General features: G+C 39.9%; 1 long non-coding RNA gene across 5 annotated transcripts; it reads left to right on the forward strand.

Annotated features, from left to right (window-relative positions):
* The first annotated feature begins 4314 nt into the window (after positions 1 to 4314).
* Positions 4315 to 6992, forward strand: LOC109943455 (uncharacterized). Of its 5 annotated transcripts, XR_002266241.3 has the most exons (6): positions 4315 to 4787; positions 4861 to 5079; positions 5203 to 5235; positions 6116 to 6412; positions 6494 to 6640; positions 6782 to 6992. It is a non-coding gene; the product is annotated as an uncharacterized lncRNA (long non-coding RNA). The 5 variants fall into 5 exon arrangements; XR_002266239.3 differs by having other exon boundaries at positions 4861 to 5235; XR_002266240.2 differs by having other exon boundaries at positions 5203 to 6412.
* The last annotated feature ends 1165 nt before the right edge of the window (positions 6993 to 8157 follow it).

Raw genomic sequence — 8157 nt, forward strand, 5'->3', positions numbered from 1 at the left:
CCATTTTCCGTTAGCTTTCTTTACCATGACGGTATTGGCCAGTCACTCTAGGTATGTCACTTCTCTGATAACGCCGACACTTAGAAGTCTTTTCACTTCGTTTCGTGCACCTTCGGCTTTATCATCGGACATTTTCTGAAGCTTCTGCTTTCTTGGTCTGAAGGACGGGTCTACATTGAGTGAGTGCTCAATAATATCTCTATTGACACCACAGAGATCTTTAGATGACCAAGCAAAAACATCTTTATTGTTAAACAAAAATCTCAGCAAGGTCTTCTCTTGTTCATTAGATAATTGAGATCCCAATAGCACCTTTTGGTCAGCTATGTCCTCACGCAAAAGCATGGGCTTTGGTTGTTCTGCCAAAGCAGCCTTTTCTCTTTTATGCTTGTATTGCCGATGAGCTTTGGCCTCATCTATATTATGGATGGCCTTCGAATCTGTCCAACTTTCTTTGGCTCTCCTGGAAGCTTCTTGGCTCCCATGTACAACAATGGGTCCTTGTTTCGAATGTATCTTCATGCAAAGGTATGCTGGATGGAGTATTGCTTCGAAGGCATTGAGCGTCCCTCGACCAATGATTGCATTGTATGGATACTCCATATCAACAATGTCGAAGACAACCTGTTCTTTCCTTGTGTTGTGAACGTAGCCAAAGGTGACCGACATGGTTATCTTGTCGAGCGCTATAATCTTTCTTCCTCCGAAACCACAAAGATGATGTGTTGCATCATGTATCTTGTCATCCGGCTGTTGCATTTGCCTGAAAGCCTTTGTGAAAATGATATCCACTACGCTGCCTCTGTCCACCAGGACATTGTGGACCAAAAATCCCTTGATGACACATGATATGACCATTGCATCATTGTGAGGATAATCTTTAAGCTGAAGGTCTTCCTGAGAGAAGGTAATTGGTATGTGAGACCATTTGGACCTGATGAAGGGTCCTTGCACACCAACATGTTGTACCCTTCTCTATGCTTCCTTCTTCTGTTTCTTGTTGGCTGGTTCAGAACTTGAGCCGCCTGTGATTGGAAGCACCAGCTTCGTAGCCGAAGGTGCCGCAGCTTGGTTACCTTGCGAAGCCATTGTCACAGTTGTGGAAGTGAGTTCACCGGAGGTGGGCGCCAATGTTGGTCACTTATTCTCAAATGCTATAAATCAAGAACAAGGCAACACAATTGTTAATGGTTAAAGACCTTCGTCTTTTGAAGCATTATTTCCTCTCGGATATAATGATCTTCAGACGAAGGTCATGAAGGACATACCTTCATCATTTCAACATATAAATGTAAGTGTAAATAAGAAAGCGAAGGAATACAAAGGATTAAAGATAATAATTGTAATGTATCAATGATTCATTTATTCTTATATTCCATAAACATGAATAAACATCAACAATATTCATATTACATTGGTACCTTAGGTTTGCCAAAAAGTGAGAGAGCGAGGATGGCGTGAGAGTGATTATAATCCAGCGTGAACGGTACTGGGGTATTATTCATCTATTTATAGTGCGGGACGCAGCCCGGGTAAAATTACATCCATGCCCTCGAACTCTTATTTACAAGTAACTAAAACCAATAAGGCCTAACTAGTCCTTTTTCCTTCCTTGCTTGGTCTGGGCTGAGGCCGTTGAGCTTCGGCATCTTGCACTGTCGCCTCTATACAGAGTCTTCATCTTGAGGAGCTAAATCGAGGCTGAAGGTGGCTTCGGCGATCCTTTGTATCATTTTGCCGAAGGTGTTTTTTCCTTGAGGACCTTCGGCGGAGAAGAAGACCCCCAACAGCAAGCGAACGACTATCTATCATGGCACTCAGTCCAGAGGTGCACCGAACCAGTCAGCTGCCAATCACGATCCCTAACTTGGTGTAACACCCCGTCTAATCTCGAACCGGCGGTACTTACTCCTGGTGGCTTGCTAGGATCATATATTATCCCCACAGACCAACATGAGTCGTTTGTGCGCACTTTGTCCTCACTCATGCGCACCCGAGAAAACTGCCTGTCGGTCACCCCTCCCAAATTGCTCCAAGCCAAGCACGCTTAACCTTAAGTTTTTTTCGAGATATGCTTCCAAAAAGAAGATGCGCCTTGTTGGTAAGAGTACTCTATTAATTTTATTAAGCCTTGAGCCAGGATATCACCATCCTAGGGGCCAGGATATCACAATCCACCCCCTTAGAAGACCGACATCCTCGTCGGTCAACCCCAATCCAGGAACCTCCCGTCTTAGCCACGTCTGTGTGTCTAGTGTAGTCATATGCCATGCCATGTGACCACTCTTGGCCCACATGTGCCATGCGCCATATACCCGAACCCCTAACACACACGGCCGTGAAACCGTGAGGGTTGGCTCTGATACCACTTGTAACACCCCATCCAATCTCGGACTGGTGGTACTTACTCCTGACAGCTCGCTATGATCATATATTGTCCCCACAGACCAACATGAGTCTTTTGTGCGCACTTTGTGCTCAGTCATACGCACCCGAGAAAACTTCCCGGTCGGTTACCCATCCCAAATTGCTCCAAGCCAAGCATGCTTAACATGGAGGTTCTTTCGAGATAGGTTTCCGAAAAAGAAGATGCACCTTGTTGGTATGAGTACACTATCAATTCTATTAAGCCTTGGGCCAGGATATCACCATCACAGGGGCAAGGATATCAACCTTGGGGCACATGGACCCAGTCTGGTGTCGCATCGGATTGGTCAAGTGCCCCTGCGGGAAGTTGATTTTTGGCATCTTTTTGCAAGAAAGGGGCAATGGCTATGGGGCATTTTTGGGCTATAAAAGCACCCCATGGCGACCTCCATCAGTGCTCAAACACTCCAAGAACAACACATAACTCCGACACTCCGCTGCAACGCATTCTAGTGATTTAGTAAGATCCAGGCGTTGTTTCTGAGCTGTTCATGTGTTTGTGTGATTTTGCACACTTGTGATATTCTCTCTTTGCAGTGTTTCTGTGTTTTCTCTTGTGTGTGTAATTTCTCCCTCTCTTGTGCTATAAGTTGTAACTTCGATTTTGTGTATGGTTGCAAGAGACTCTAAATTGTGGAGATTCCTTGTGAGAGGGAGCCATCTTGATATAAGGAAGATCCTAGCACTCAAGTTTGATATTTGGATCACTTTAGAGAGGTTGAGTGCAACCCTTGTCCATTGGCACACCACAACGGGGATGTAGGCAAGCATTTCAGCCTTGGCTGGACCACTTGATAAAATTGACGGTGTCACTTTGCATTTACTTTTATTGTGATTTTATCTCTTCCTTAGTTCTCCTAATTCACTTGGAATATTGCTCTTTGTCTAATTTATATCTTTGAAGAGCAATCAAGTGAAGAAACCTTTCTCTCTTCTATCACGAATTTGTTTTTTTGCACCAACTCATAACTTTTAGACCAAGTTTGTGTTTTAGTGATCATTTTGCAGGACCACCTATTTAGCCCCTCTAGGTGCTCTCAATTATAGAAGCATATTAGGTGCCACTACTAGAGAAATGCTTATTTAAGACGCACATTTTAATACGGATACCGGTGCATTTTATAGAAGTGTATTTTATCATATGGTGATGAGTAAGGTAAGACAATTCATTGTAGATCCGTCTTTAATAAATAAGTGTTTTGAGACAGTTACATCGTAATAAATGTCTTATATTGATTTAAGATGGATTGTTATTGAAAACCATCTCAAATAAATATACCTTTTGAGTCATTAAGATTGCAAGAATTGTCTTATATTTTGTTTAGTATATTAGACACTTCTGTACATGAAACCATCTCAAATAAAGATATTATTAGAATCGTCTAGATTATAAGCACTGTATTAGATGTTAGTGAGTATACTAGACATTTCTAAATATGAAACTGTCTTTGTATGATATTTCTGATAAGACATCTTCTGAAAAAACATAGTAAATAGTAAATTCATCTTAGTTTGATCATATATATGATATAAAGTGTAAAACTTATCTTTGTAACTTGATATAGATGGTAAAATGGACCCACATACGACTTGATCATTAATGTGTCACACAATAGACCTAAGTCATCATTTTGCTTTAATTTCTATCATTTACGTACCACAGGGTTTAGAAAGGTATACACATCCTATGCTGAATATATCAGCGCTTTTTATATTTATAATGTTAAACTCAAAAACCTAGCCACTTCATAGATTTAGACTAAAAAAGAAAATCCGGTGTCTAAATTATTCCTTCTAATCGGGTTCCTTAAAAAATGACCCTGATTCACTCGCTCTTTGCGTTTCATGGGTGTCAAGTGTCAAAATGGCAGTGTGTCATGACGCGTGTTGGCCGCAATTTTACACACCCCAAGGTCTCGCAAATCAGGTTGCGGTCCTCGTACCAACCCTGGCCATGTTCGGTTCGGTTGCCTATCGCCTCCTCCTGCTCCTCTTCCGCCGCCGCCGCTGCCGCTGCTCCCTAGGTGAACCCGTCGTCGCCTCGCCTGGGCCCACAACGCCCTCCTCCGCCTGTGAGCAAGGCACCCCTCTCAGTCTTGTGCAGGGCGAGTTGCTGCCATGGCGGTTGTTTTTTGCGGGCACGAGCTCTGCCCGCCTCCAGTCTTGGATGTCGTGGCCAGGTGCCTACTTCCCCCTCCCTCCCTCCACTCGAGACTCCACGTCGCCGCCACACGACACTACGCATCCGCTCTTCTTCCTCCCCTCGTCTCGGCGGCTAGCGTCCGCTCCCTCGACGCCTCCGTCCATGCCCGGCTCCAGCACTCGCTGGCTCCCCGAGGGAGTTGAATGAAGAAAGGAAGGTTAGCTTACTAGGACTAGCAGATATATCGTCGTCCTCGATTGGAGGATTCTCATGGTCTCCCTTGATTTCAGATCAAGGATTGAAGCAGTTTACGCATGGCCCTGAGATTGCATTAACTCTTTCTCAGAATGATATTGAGCTCCTGGCCTTCCTGTTGGCCATACGAGAATGAGGTGTATAGGTAGAAGTCCAAGAGAAACATCCATAGCCGGTTGGGGATGTCCGGTTCTGAGCTGCCACATAGCTGATGGGATTTCAAGATGGCATGACAGCTGCTCGTGCATAATCAGGTACTTGTTCTTCTGATTCTTAGCTTTTGTAGGCTCGGAGGAGATGGAGGATGGACTAATTCAGATTTGACTGGGTGCATACATCTTTATTATCATAAAATGGTGGTTGAAATGGGTTTTCAGGTCAAGCCAATGGGGGATTTATTAGGAGTAAATGTACGTATGAGAACTACTATTTACAATAATTTAATTTGTGGAGGATGCCACAGTGTGTATGTTTACAATTCCACTCCCACAGAGGAAATGGATCATGACATCGGCCTTTGTCATATTCTCTGAAGCGTTGTATTCTTGATGTCAGATTGTTGAGTGTTAGAGGTCAATGGATAGGGATGTAAGTCTCATATTTTGGGTTATTGGTCCTTCCAGAACTTGATAAAAGAAACTAAAGTGGCATGCCACCTGATTAATTTAGCATTTAGGTGGAGAACTGAATCTTCTGAAATCAATGTATGGTGTGCTGACATTCTCAATACTGAATAGCACTGGATCTGATGTTTTCAATTTTTTCACCAATTTAAAGACACTTCTATGCTCTCCATCAAGGATTTCCCTGTTTTGCTGCATTCATTATATACTTATAAGAAGGGAATTTTATAGTAAAAAGTCACAAGTTATAACAATTTAAGAGGCTACAACTTTCTGGAGCTTTACATCCTTGTTATGGTTCTATAAGTCAGGTTTTTTTAAATCTTAGAGATTGAGAAAGAAAAGACTAATGTGTTTTCACTTTATTTTCTAATTGCACACTATCATTAACATGATCAAAGGTGATTGATTCTTAAATGGTTAACAATATAATACCTTCCAAATTGATGCTACTATTTAATGCAAACTGTATTTTCCTTAATAAATTCCTTATATTTGACTATAGATTTGGAATGCATGTATACCCTATATTATATTGCAGGATGGAGGGAGTAATGTGTTAGTTGCATTTTTGCCATTAACCAAGGTTCATGTATTTTGTTTTGGCCAGCCGGTTCACTATTACCTACAAACTTTATTCATTCACTTTACTTTTATTTGTTTTCAGTGGGTTTTGCATGACTGGGGTGATGGTGATTGTAAAGATACTAAAGAACTGTAAGAAAGCTATACCTCCCATGATTGCAGAAGGAAAGATGATAATTCTCGATATGGTTGTTGGAGGCCAGTTGCCAAACATTAAGTACAAAGATATTCATGTCTTGTTTGATCTCTTCATCATGTATGTCTCATGTCTGTCAATGGCGCTGAGCGAGACGAACAAAAGTGGAAAAACATAATTTTCGAAGCTGGATTTAGCGACTACAAAACCATACTCGTTCTAGGTGTTCGATTCATCATTGAGGTTTACCCCATAATTATTTGGTGAATACATGTTTCATTTTTGTCTGAATAAGATGACTAATTCCTTGGTTATTTTCAATAGGATGGGAGAGTATTGAATGCTTCTCTAGATACTATTCTTGGTCCATCAAATCTGCTTGACCCAAATGCAAGTTTTGCTCAAATGTGGCAAAAAATGATTGTCTCACCAATTGTGAGCACACCTGTTTTCAGCAAAGTTCCAGAGAAGGTAAGTTCTTTTGATAGATGCAAAATCTAGTAGTATTCTATCCTGTTTTACACATCCATATGATCTTTGTGATATGTCATAATGTGAGGTGTTCAATTGTGTCTAACTAATAATTATTGCTTTCTTCTATTTGTTGTACAGAAAAAGACGGAATGGAACTCAAAATTTGGTGGCCGCTCAAGTGGAATTCATATATACTTAGTTAGGCTCAACGTTAGCTTAAAGCTTAAATAGTTGATGACCTAGTTTTTAACTAGTAATTTTAGTTTGGATTTAGAGTACACTTATATATGAGTTATTTGACAATGATTATTTATGATATACTTAATGATACTTATTTATATTATGTTAATTATAATGTTATCAAATATATATATATGTGTATGTATATTTCTCTTTTAAATTATTATAGTGTGGTATCTCCAATATTATAAATTGAAGAATGCATTGACATGTAAGTCATTTTATTTAATCTCAATAAGACGGTTCTCAAAACGTTCAATATCAATCTCTTGAATAAGACAGTTTCTAAAACGTCCAATATCAGTCTTCTAAATAAGATGGTTTTTCCTGTTGCAAGTGTCTATTATTATAAGATATTCTAGACAGTTTGATAAATACTTTGTGACTTATAATATTCATATTTTCAACGGTTCTATATAAGAAGTGTCTTAAATAAATCCTAATCCGGGATGGTTTATCTGATAAAATGACTTAAACAAATATCTTTTTAGATGGTTATAAATTAAAATATGTCTTATATAATATCTTTTAAGACAATTTACAACCATCTTAAATGTGAGACATCTTTTGCGACTCCACCAAATTTGGACACATCATAAGTGTCTTAACAACTGAAAATTAACTGTCTCGTATAACATTATTTGTAGTAGTGTGCTCTCCGATAGTTGCCTCTTATAATACTTGACCTTGTCTTTCCCATTAACAAAGTATGTCAATTTCTGAATTGCGCTATTATTGATCATTGGGCAAATGTTACGAGGATTTTCAGGTACCTAAAACTGTTTATCAAAGTTGGGTTGAAAATCACCAAGTTTAGATGTCTCTTGGTAAGTGTTTTTTCAGATGAAGATCGGGCTGGTTGTTTACATGATAGGCAACCTACAAGAGGTTTTGTCATGTTCTTAGGATCAAATTTAGTGTTAGGGAGTGCACAAAAACAACCTACTATTTTAGGGTCAAGTAAAGAAATTACGAAGATAATGTGGATTCAAACACTTCTACAAGAAATCAATGTTGAGTGCCCACAAGCTGCAAAGCTTTGGTGTGATAATATTGAAGGTAACTACCTATCTGCAAATCTTGTCTTTCATGCTCGTACTGAACTTATTGAAGTTAATTATATTTTGTCTGTGAACGAGTTTCCAAGAAATTCCTAGATATTGATTTTGTTGCTTTAGCAGATCAAGTTGTAGATGGTTTCACCAAGGCACTTTCCATACAACAGTTAGAGAATTTCAAGTACAACCTCAATCTAGTAAGATCGTGATTGAGGT

The sequence above is a fragment of the Zea mays genome, chromosome 1 (genome assembly GCF_902167145.1).
Source record: "Zea mays cultivar B73 chromosome 1, Zm-B73-REFERENCE-NAM-5.0, whole genome shotgun sequence".
NCBI lineage: Eukaryota > Viridiplantae > Streptophyta > Magnoliopsida > Poales > Poaceae > Zea > Zea mays.